This window comes from Sebastes fasciatus, chromosome 23 (genome assembly GCF_043250625.1).
Source record: "Sebastes fasciatus isolate fSebFas1 chromosome 23, fSebFas1.pri, whole genome shotgun sequence".
NCBI classification, from domain to species: domain Eukaryota; kingdom Metazoa; phylum Chordata; class Actinopteri; order Perciformes; family Sebastidae; genus Sebastes; species Sebastes fasciatus.
The window spans coordinates 3,198,535-3,207,338 of NC_133817.1; the positions used below are offsets into that span (position 1 = coordinate 3,198,535).

Genomic DNA, 8,804 nt, shown 5'->3' on the forward strand with positions numbered 1-8,804 from the left:
CAATAATCCAGCAGATAATTAAGAGAGGTAAAAATGGATTCTGTGATTTCAGGCTCCCACACCTTTAATTTTACATTAAACATCTATTTTTAAACCCCTCTTTGTCTATTTGATGTCGTAAAAATTGTATTTCATGATAAAAGGCGGAGAGTGTAAAGAAACATGCCTACGTTACCCACAATGCAACTTGGCCACCGACAGTTCGGTAAAATATTCTGGTGTGTTTGGCTAGTAGCAGCTAATGTAGCCTCGAGCCGCTAGCCTCGAGCAGAGATGAGGAGCAGTCTGGAAAGTTGAGCTGGGACTGGTGTTGCGATTTGATATTACAATTTATTGCAATTTTTGTTCACTTTTTTAACACTAGACCATGGGGAAAAAGTTGAGTCATACACTTCTAGGGACTTTTACTTTGGAAACAACTAAATGAATACAGTAAAAATGTTTGATTTTCAGCATGTATGTAGTCAGAGATGTCCTGAAGTCAAATATATCAGGATCATTGTCAGGAATTATTTATTAAATTTTTTTCCAGCAACCCAAAAATCCATGGGTGCTCTACAGTCGTAGCATCGGCCCATTTGACCATGGAGACGAGAGCGACGGCCGGCTTGACAGCAACGTCACCGCAATACGATAACGTTTCCTGTCCGTGACAGAGTTAGCATGCAGCTTTAGCCGTGATGTCTAGCTCTGCTTTTCCTGTCAATGTGTGAAACCCAAAGTGTTTCCATCCTTTACTGGATGTGTAGTGTTCACCACGCTGGATTTAACATGTGAGGGTGCAGGTCGTATCCACGTGGATCCTCCGCCATTTTAAATGTCTTTATTCTTTGATTTTTGGGTTGCTGGAAAAAAAAACTATAAATAATTCCTGACAATGACTGATATATTTGACTTCAGGACATCTCTGACTACATACATGCTGTAAAATTAAAAACAATTTTACTGTATCAATTTAGAGATTTTCCAAAGTAAAAGTCAAAAGTTAACAAAAATCACAATAAATTGTAATATCGAATCGCAATACATATCGAATCGGCACCCAAGTATCAAATCGGGTGAGAGGTTTATCGTCCCAGCCCTATAAAATATAGTGACAACAAACCTGACAAGGTTTGTAATTGTCCAGTTTATAGGAACCCCCAGATTACTCAGGTTACATTTCTTTAGTGAATTAAACCAGTAACCTCTAAGTCCCACACATTCCCTCCATTCAGACTCTGGTTCTCTCTCATCCTACCTGTAGCTGTCAGCCAACAAAAAATCCAGTCATGCAGAGAAAATACCCTGCTTTTGAAATCTTTCTGAAAGGAAACACTGAGCTTAAAATGACACGCAGGATTAAATAAATGACATCGGGCCTGTGGAGTCAATGAACACGAGCCACGAACTACCGATTTCACCAAATTTCATCACACACTCAATTACAGGTCTCGGCGTTGGCGTGGGGAGAGACGGCGATGCCGGGTTGGATTAACATTCATGTGTGTGGTCCGTTCCAGGAGCTCCTGTGACAGCTGACGGCTTAATTGCCTGAAACGGTTGTAACTGTGAGGGCAGAAGAAAGACCAAATACTCTACCAAAAATAATTCAATTCATTCAGTATTCATGAACGGCCCACAAAATTGCCTCAATTCTACCTATTTACTATTTTTACGCAGGCAACCACCCAAAGCCGTTCTGCTCACCGCCGTGCATACTGATGAAGACTCCAGCAGCCACTTTGCTTGTTTATAACGAAGCACAGGCCATTGTAGTTATTTGCCTTCTCATTTATTTTGAGTGTGGTGGATAATAAATGTTTTCCGTTAATTACACGTCAGCTGAGAGTCGGTGACTGCGAGGAGATAATCTGAGAATAGACGCTATCAGGCCCCTTTCAGTGTTCTCTCAGTAATTTGGCGCCTGAATGCACCACGGCGCAAATAAACAACAAGAACCAGAGGCTCTCCCGGTGTTTAATGTTTTAGTCCAAATCCATTAAAAGGGATGTCTGGCTACATTAGGACATTACTGAAGCTGCAGCACAACAGTATTCTAACAGAGAGTGGCTGTTAAAATTTCACAACTGGATGACGCTGAGGATTTCTTGTTTCATAAGATTAGTGAAGGTTTGCTGCTTTCGAATCCTTTTTTAATTATTTTTAGTGTCAGTTTACTAATTTTGATGAATGGCTGCATCTTGAGCAGTTAGATAATGCAAATGAACATGTGAAGGTTAAGTCTATCAAATATCTCAATATCAGTGATAGTATTTGTTATGTAAAGATGTAGAGGAGTAATGTCTACCTGAGCAGAGAATGCCTCGAATTTTTTCATTTTGCCGTGGTAGCAACCCTAAAGCATCCCCTGCTTTATGGTCTATTGGACTCTAAATGGGACCATAATTTACTAAATGAACATCATGCTGTATTAAAGAAGACTTGAAACTAGCGATTGAGACCATAAACTCATGTTTACAATGTTTACTGAGGTAATAAGACTCCACAACCAGCACTGCTCCCAGTAGACCACATACAAACCAAAAACTGACAATAACTGCACTATACTGTATACTGACTGTGCAATGTCATTACTACTCAGGTGTAATTCATACTGTGCAATATTTTCAGGTGGAATTTAATTTCATTCTCACTGTGCAATGTAATTTTTCCACTTGTGCAATTTTTTAATAGTCTGTTTATTGTCAATACTTTAAATGGTTCATATTTTGTTTCACTTTGTTTAGCTCTTTTTTTTACTGTGTTAGCTGATGCATCTTGTTTTTTGCGCTATCCCCTTTGCTTCTGTACACTGCTAATTTCCCCACTGCGGGGCTAATAAAGGAACATCTAATCTTATCTGAACTTATCTTAAATCAAGTGAGAAGCCGGCTCATTTTCTCATAGACTTCTATACAATCAGACTTTTTTTAGCAACCAGAGGAGTCGCCCCCTGCTGGCTACTAGAAAGAATGCAAGTTTAAGGCACTTCAGCATTGGCTTCACTTCTCAGACCACGGAGTTGCCCTCTGGTTTTATCTTCTTCCCTATGTATTATCTCACAACCCCTCTGGTTTATCTTGGGACCCCTTGGTGGGGTCCCAATCACGAGGCTAGAAACCATTGGTCTATGGGACAAGGAAAGAGGTACAAGTTTCCAGGTGCAGAGGGTCCACAGCACAGAAGCACAAAGACGGGAAGAACAGCTTTCATTGGAGAAAGTGGGCGCCATCCTTAGAACCAATATCCAGTTCTTCTAATACTACATTCATGGTTGTGACCTGAAAGCCCTCTACAGATTGACATGCTCCTTAAAAAAATAAAGTGTGCATAAATGCCTTGTTGGCTCAAATTTCCACACACTGAAAATTAAATCAATACCTCCATCCCAAACAATATTACAATAACAGACACAAAGCGTCAGAGAGTTCACAGGTTTGCTGGCTGCTGTGTAGGACGGTGGGGGGGTGCGTCAACCTCTGCGAGATCACAAATCCGCCGTGCTAAATTTAGTTTTTCCGCTCGCAACTCCTGATGCAACGGCGTGCACAGGCTTACCTTTAGCTGGCTCATTAACACGCTGCTGGGTGCACGCCGTCTATGATCTCTCTCTGTGTAATGACACGGAGGCAGCTGAGCAGGATAAGAGGCTTCAGCTGATCAATGGGAACGTCTGACGTGAAATATTTAATACCTTCCTCTCCCCCTGCTTATCTTCAGGACGTTATGGCTCAGCAAGGTGTTTCACTTCTCCAGTACGTCGTAAACATGGCTACCTGAGCACGTTGGACATTTTCCAGTTACCGTTTGTTCAGTCAAAGACCCGACTTGCTGTTTAGTAGAGGCATTTAAAAGTGATTCTGACAGCGGTACATTATGCAAACACACTGAAAGAGACTAGAGTTAGGTAATCATCTGACAGGCGCCACACCCATCATCACTAAACAGACATTTCCCATGATCATACTGGTCTCATTCTGTCTCTGCTATTCATTTCTCATCTGTGTTTATAGTCACAGTGACACATCGGTCAGCTCCTGCTGCCAGCACAAAAGCAAACCTCAGCATACAAACCTACAGGTATAAATATAAAAGAAAGAATATCTGAAGGTATCATACAACTGAGTGGAAATGTTTGAAACTGTTTCAAAGGAATAAAGTGCCACCTTCTCTCTTGAAATACAAAGTCCAAATACATTTTTCCACCAGACAATAGACCGCTTTTCTGTTAGTAAACATGATGAGGTATTTTGTTATTAATGAGAATAATTCTCTGAACACGTTAGTTAACGCTGGCTAGCAAGTATTGTTGGCTTGTTTTTTTAACAACGGCTGAAGAAAATACTAGTTTCTCTCAATATGTACTGCCACTCACTCTCCAGAATCACCAGTGTTAGTTGAGAAAGTTAACATTAAGCAACGTTAACCGACCGTCGTTGGAGATGTCACACTAGGCGTGTCAAGACAAAAAATTCTGACAGGCTAGACTTTTCCTCGGGGTGTCGTGGGGCGTCCCAGACGTGGCGTCGGTTGTCGTGTACTATGACACACTACACGAGATAAGAGGATCGATTTTCGCACACGAAACTCATTTATCTTTCCAGATCCCCTATGATGGCCGTGTCGGGCTATAATCAGGCTGATATCATGTAGTCTGAACCGGGCATAAGAGACGGTTAAATTGACCCTGAAGTTAAGCGTTCATTTACGCAGTGGCGTAGTGCAGGAAAAATTGTGGGAAAGCTAAGTCAGACAGGTAAAAAATATAAGGTAAACAGTAGGACACTGTGTTGTTCTACCAAGCAAAAGTGTTATTTGTGGTACTATTGCATTATAGTATAAAACCACGCAGCAACCACAAGGTGATATTTAGGCAACAGAAAGAACTATGCACATTTGATCTGCTTTCTTAAATAAACACTACAAAGCTTTTACTCTCATACAGGGCTGTACTGAATACTAAGAGATATTCATTCAAAGACTTTTTGATATTCACATCAATGCATGCATCAAACACATGACTTACACACTCCCTCATCTATCTGCTGTACTTGGCATACAAACACATATCCACAACCTACAGTATCCAAGTTACTTACTGCTAATTACAACACAGAGGATAATGTTACCTACTGAACAAGATCCTCCACAGGAGCTACAAACCACACACAGTGAACAGGTGATTTAATAACCAATAAATGCATAACTGGGGAAAGTGATTGTTAATGCAGACAGCAGTAATAACAGAATAGCTTTGAGAGTCCACTCAGACAAGGAACAGTATCCTCCATAACAACATGAGCATTAGCTAACAGCATTAACAGACTCAGACATTAAGAAATGGAGATCTAAATACATCACTTACCCTGTAAGCCCCAAGACAAAAGAAGTCCATTTCAAAATAATGTCTAATATTTATCTGTATATGTTCTGCGGCATTCTGGGAAGATTTGCAGGACTGGCTGTCAACCAAAATCCAACTACTTCTCCTCTCACAAGAGAAAATATTGTGTTTGGTATTAATATTAAAGACATTAAGAGTGACTATATTGAACAATCTGATACTGCTGGCAAATGTTTTCATCCATGCATCCAAATGGAGGAAAATGAAACCCCTATTTTCAGTTATCAAAAGGGACCTTGTGGACAATCATCTCAGTGCTTTAAGACTAATGAAAGGACAACATGCAAAGTGTCTCCTCAGAGCTGATGAAGAACTGACCCCCTAGAGCTACTATAGAAGAGTGCAGTCTTATAATTATAATTTATTTATGCATCTTTTTTGTTCCTTGAATTTTTATTGTAGTTAGAATAATTCTAAATAATAATAATTATAGTTAGACAAATTTAGGAAAATTTAATTGGAGTATATGTATGGCTCAATACAGAAACTGGTTAATAATTAATAATTGACTTATGGAGATTTAATAAGTTTATACTTCTTCTCACTCCTTTTCGAATATGTAAATCAAGGCATCAAGTGTTTGACTATTAATTTTTTTACGCTTTTCATTGTATGTAAATACTACTTGTTTCTGACTGTCCACTTGTTGGTATGATCATTCTTTTTATTTATTTTTTCCTTATTTTTTGTATTCCACATGTTCGAAATAAATTTTGAAATTAAATGAATGAAATGAAGATTTTCTACCCTCTTTTATTTTTGTTATTATATTATTAAATATAATTTAAGTTATCTTCCCTATCCAATTGTTCCTTGTATGTTAGAAGTATTTAGTTTAGATTACAATGCCTTAATGTTTGTAGATTAATTATCTTTACTAACAAAAAAAAACTATGTATACTGCCATTGTCTTATTATTATTTATTTATTTATTTATGCATTTCTTTTTTTGTTCCTTGAATTATTTTCTACCCTCTTTTATTTTTGTTATTATATTATTAAATATAATTTAAATTATCTTCCCTATCCAACTGTGCCTTGTATGTTAGAAGTATTGAGTTTAGATTACAATGCCTTAATGTTTGCAAATTAATTATCTTCAATAAAAAAAAATACCAAAAATAATAAAAACTTCTGTTAAATAACACCAGACAAACAGAGGATGTATTTTAACTCACGTTATTAGACTCTGAAGTGTCTCCTGTCCTTCATGAAGTGGTCAACATCACCTCCATGTCTGTAGTTCATCTCTGTGACGTCACTTTACTGTTTAACGGTCGTTAGCATCAAGCTAACGTTAGCTAGCTAGTTAGCTCTCTCTGTTGTTTATGTTAACTTACTACTCAACGGTTGAGGCGACGCTAGTTTGACCGGTTTCACGTTTATTAGAAAGTAAACTGTCTATTCAGTAACCGCAACTGATTCTGTAGTCTAATATTTAGCGTTAGTGTGTGTTTTTATATGATAGAATATGAACTTCACCTGGCTGCAGGTAGGAGGAGGCGTCATCTCGGGTTTTATTACCACACTGACTGACGAGAACCAGCCGTTACAGTCTCCATGGTTACAGCCTCTCCATGGTTACAGCCTCTCCATGGTTACAACCTCCATGGTTACAGCCCAGCAGGGGGAGCTGTTTCACTCTAATTAAGAAAGGTTATTAAAACAAGTAGAAAGAGAAATTTGTCAAAGTAATGACAAAGAAAATTATTAAATGTTTCTGTCTCAGAGGACATCAACAAAAAAAATGTGTGGTTATTTGATTTTCGGTTTAAAATACAAAAATTAAGATTGAAATACGAGGCGTTTTTCTTTATCTGGGTTAAAAAGGGGATGAGCTAAACTTAAAAAATGGGTTGATTTTCATTTTCTATATCTAAAAATGAAAAATAAAATCACTAGAAGACAGAAATGAAAAAACGCCCCGTGCTGCTGTGTAACTGAAGGTGATGGACATGGATCAGTACGTAGTTTTTAGAAACAATAAAAGAGTGTGTCTGGGAAAAAGACAAAAAGACATGACAGCAGCGTCCTCATACGCTCTCTTACTTTGTAAATGGCAACTTCCGGTCGCAGAATATGAAAAAACGCGGCGTTTTTTCGTTTCTGTCTTCTAATGAATTTTTGTTTTTGTTTTTAGAAATAGAAAATGATAATCAACATGTTTTTTAGATTAGTTCATCCTTTTTTGACCCCGGTAAAGAAAAACGCCTCGTATTTCAATATTGATTTTTGTATTTTAAAACGAAAATCAAATAACATTTGTGAAAGGAAAACCAAATGACCAAAAGATACACTGACCGTCCTCCCTTCAGTCTCTGAGTTTCAGGGACTTTGTTTCCTGCAATCTGGCGAGTTTTAAAGAATGAAATCAACAAAATAAAGTGCACTGCAACAGCATTTTTACGTTAAATAGGCCTACTTTTCTCTACTCTGGTGGGAACTTGAGTGAATCTCTGGCATAAACTAATATTCATCAGTTTTTATTGATTGATTATTGAGTATTTCTTTCTCTTAGTTCTGTCTCTCACTCACTGAAAGTCCTTTAAGACACAATGTGACAACGGCACCACTGCGCTCTGAAGCCCATTATTTCTTAACCTATAACCTTCTTATTTCTTATTGTTACAACAGCTTTTTGCTGCTTCGAGCAAAGCCCAACTTTGGGCGCTGCGTGCTGTGATATTTATATAACGTGATATGTCGCAAACATCTCTCTTCCACCACCAGGACACGACATTTGGTGTGGCTCTATTTGCCGTCCGGGTGGAAACAGTACGGATTATGGCTTATACACGCCGTACAGTGACAGTAAGAGGGCAATGAAGAATGGGGGAAATAGGGGAGATTTGACCAGAGTATGGTCTCAATGTTGTTTTAAATTTCTGCTAATATTGGTGACAAATTAATTGGGCATGTTTGCTTTAAGCTTATCACACTTCCTCGTTGTTGCAACCAGCCTGTCTGATGTGTCCTTGAGTAATCGCCAGCTCCATCAGTGCTGCTCTTCTGTGGCTGACCTCTGACCCCTCCTGTGTGGGCTGATAAAAAACAGACTGTTCTTTTCCTTTTGGAGATCAATACTGAATATATCTGGATACAAAAACTCCTTTTCTTCTAGCTGCTGTGAGAAACACTGACGCCTAAAATACTGTTGAGCTGTACTTAGACTTTCTTTCACAAATCATCAACTTCAGAAACCAGAACAAAACATTATAAAACATCTTTAATGCAGCTTAAGAGAACATTTGCATAGCAGAGCCTCCATCCATGCCTCTTTCCTGCAGCTAAATAAAGGATGAAAACTCAAAGCTCTGGAGGAGTACACATCAGTATCCCACATACTTACAGCAGTGAAGTGGTGGACAGGAAGGCTGAAGGGCCGGCTTCCTGTACAGCCGCTGCGTGGACTCACTTC

At 38.6% G+C, this 8,804-nt stretch overlaps 1 long non-coding RNA gene across 1 annotated transcript in view; it reads right to left on the reverse strand.

Moving 5' to 3' along the window:
- The window catches only part of LOC141761792 (uncharacterized), a 41,447-nt gene extending 34,527 nt beyond the window's left edge, over positions 1–6,920 (reverse strand). Inside the window, exon 1 of the long non-coding RNA XR_012592640.1 lies at positions 6,565–6,920. This is a non-coding gene — a long non-coding RNA (uncharacterized LOC141761792). The remainder of the gene's footprint in view (positions 1–6,564) is intronic.
- Positions 6,921–8,804: the final 1,884 nt, after the last annotated feature.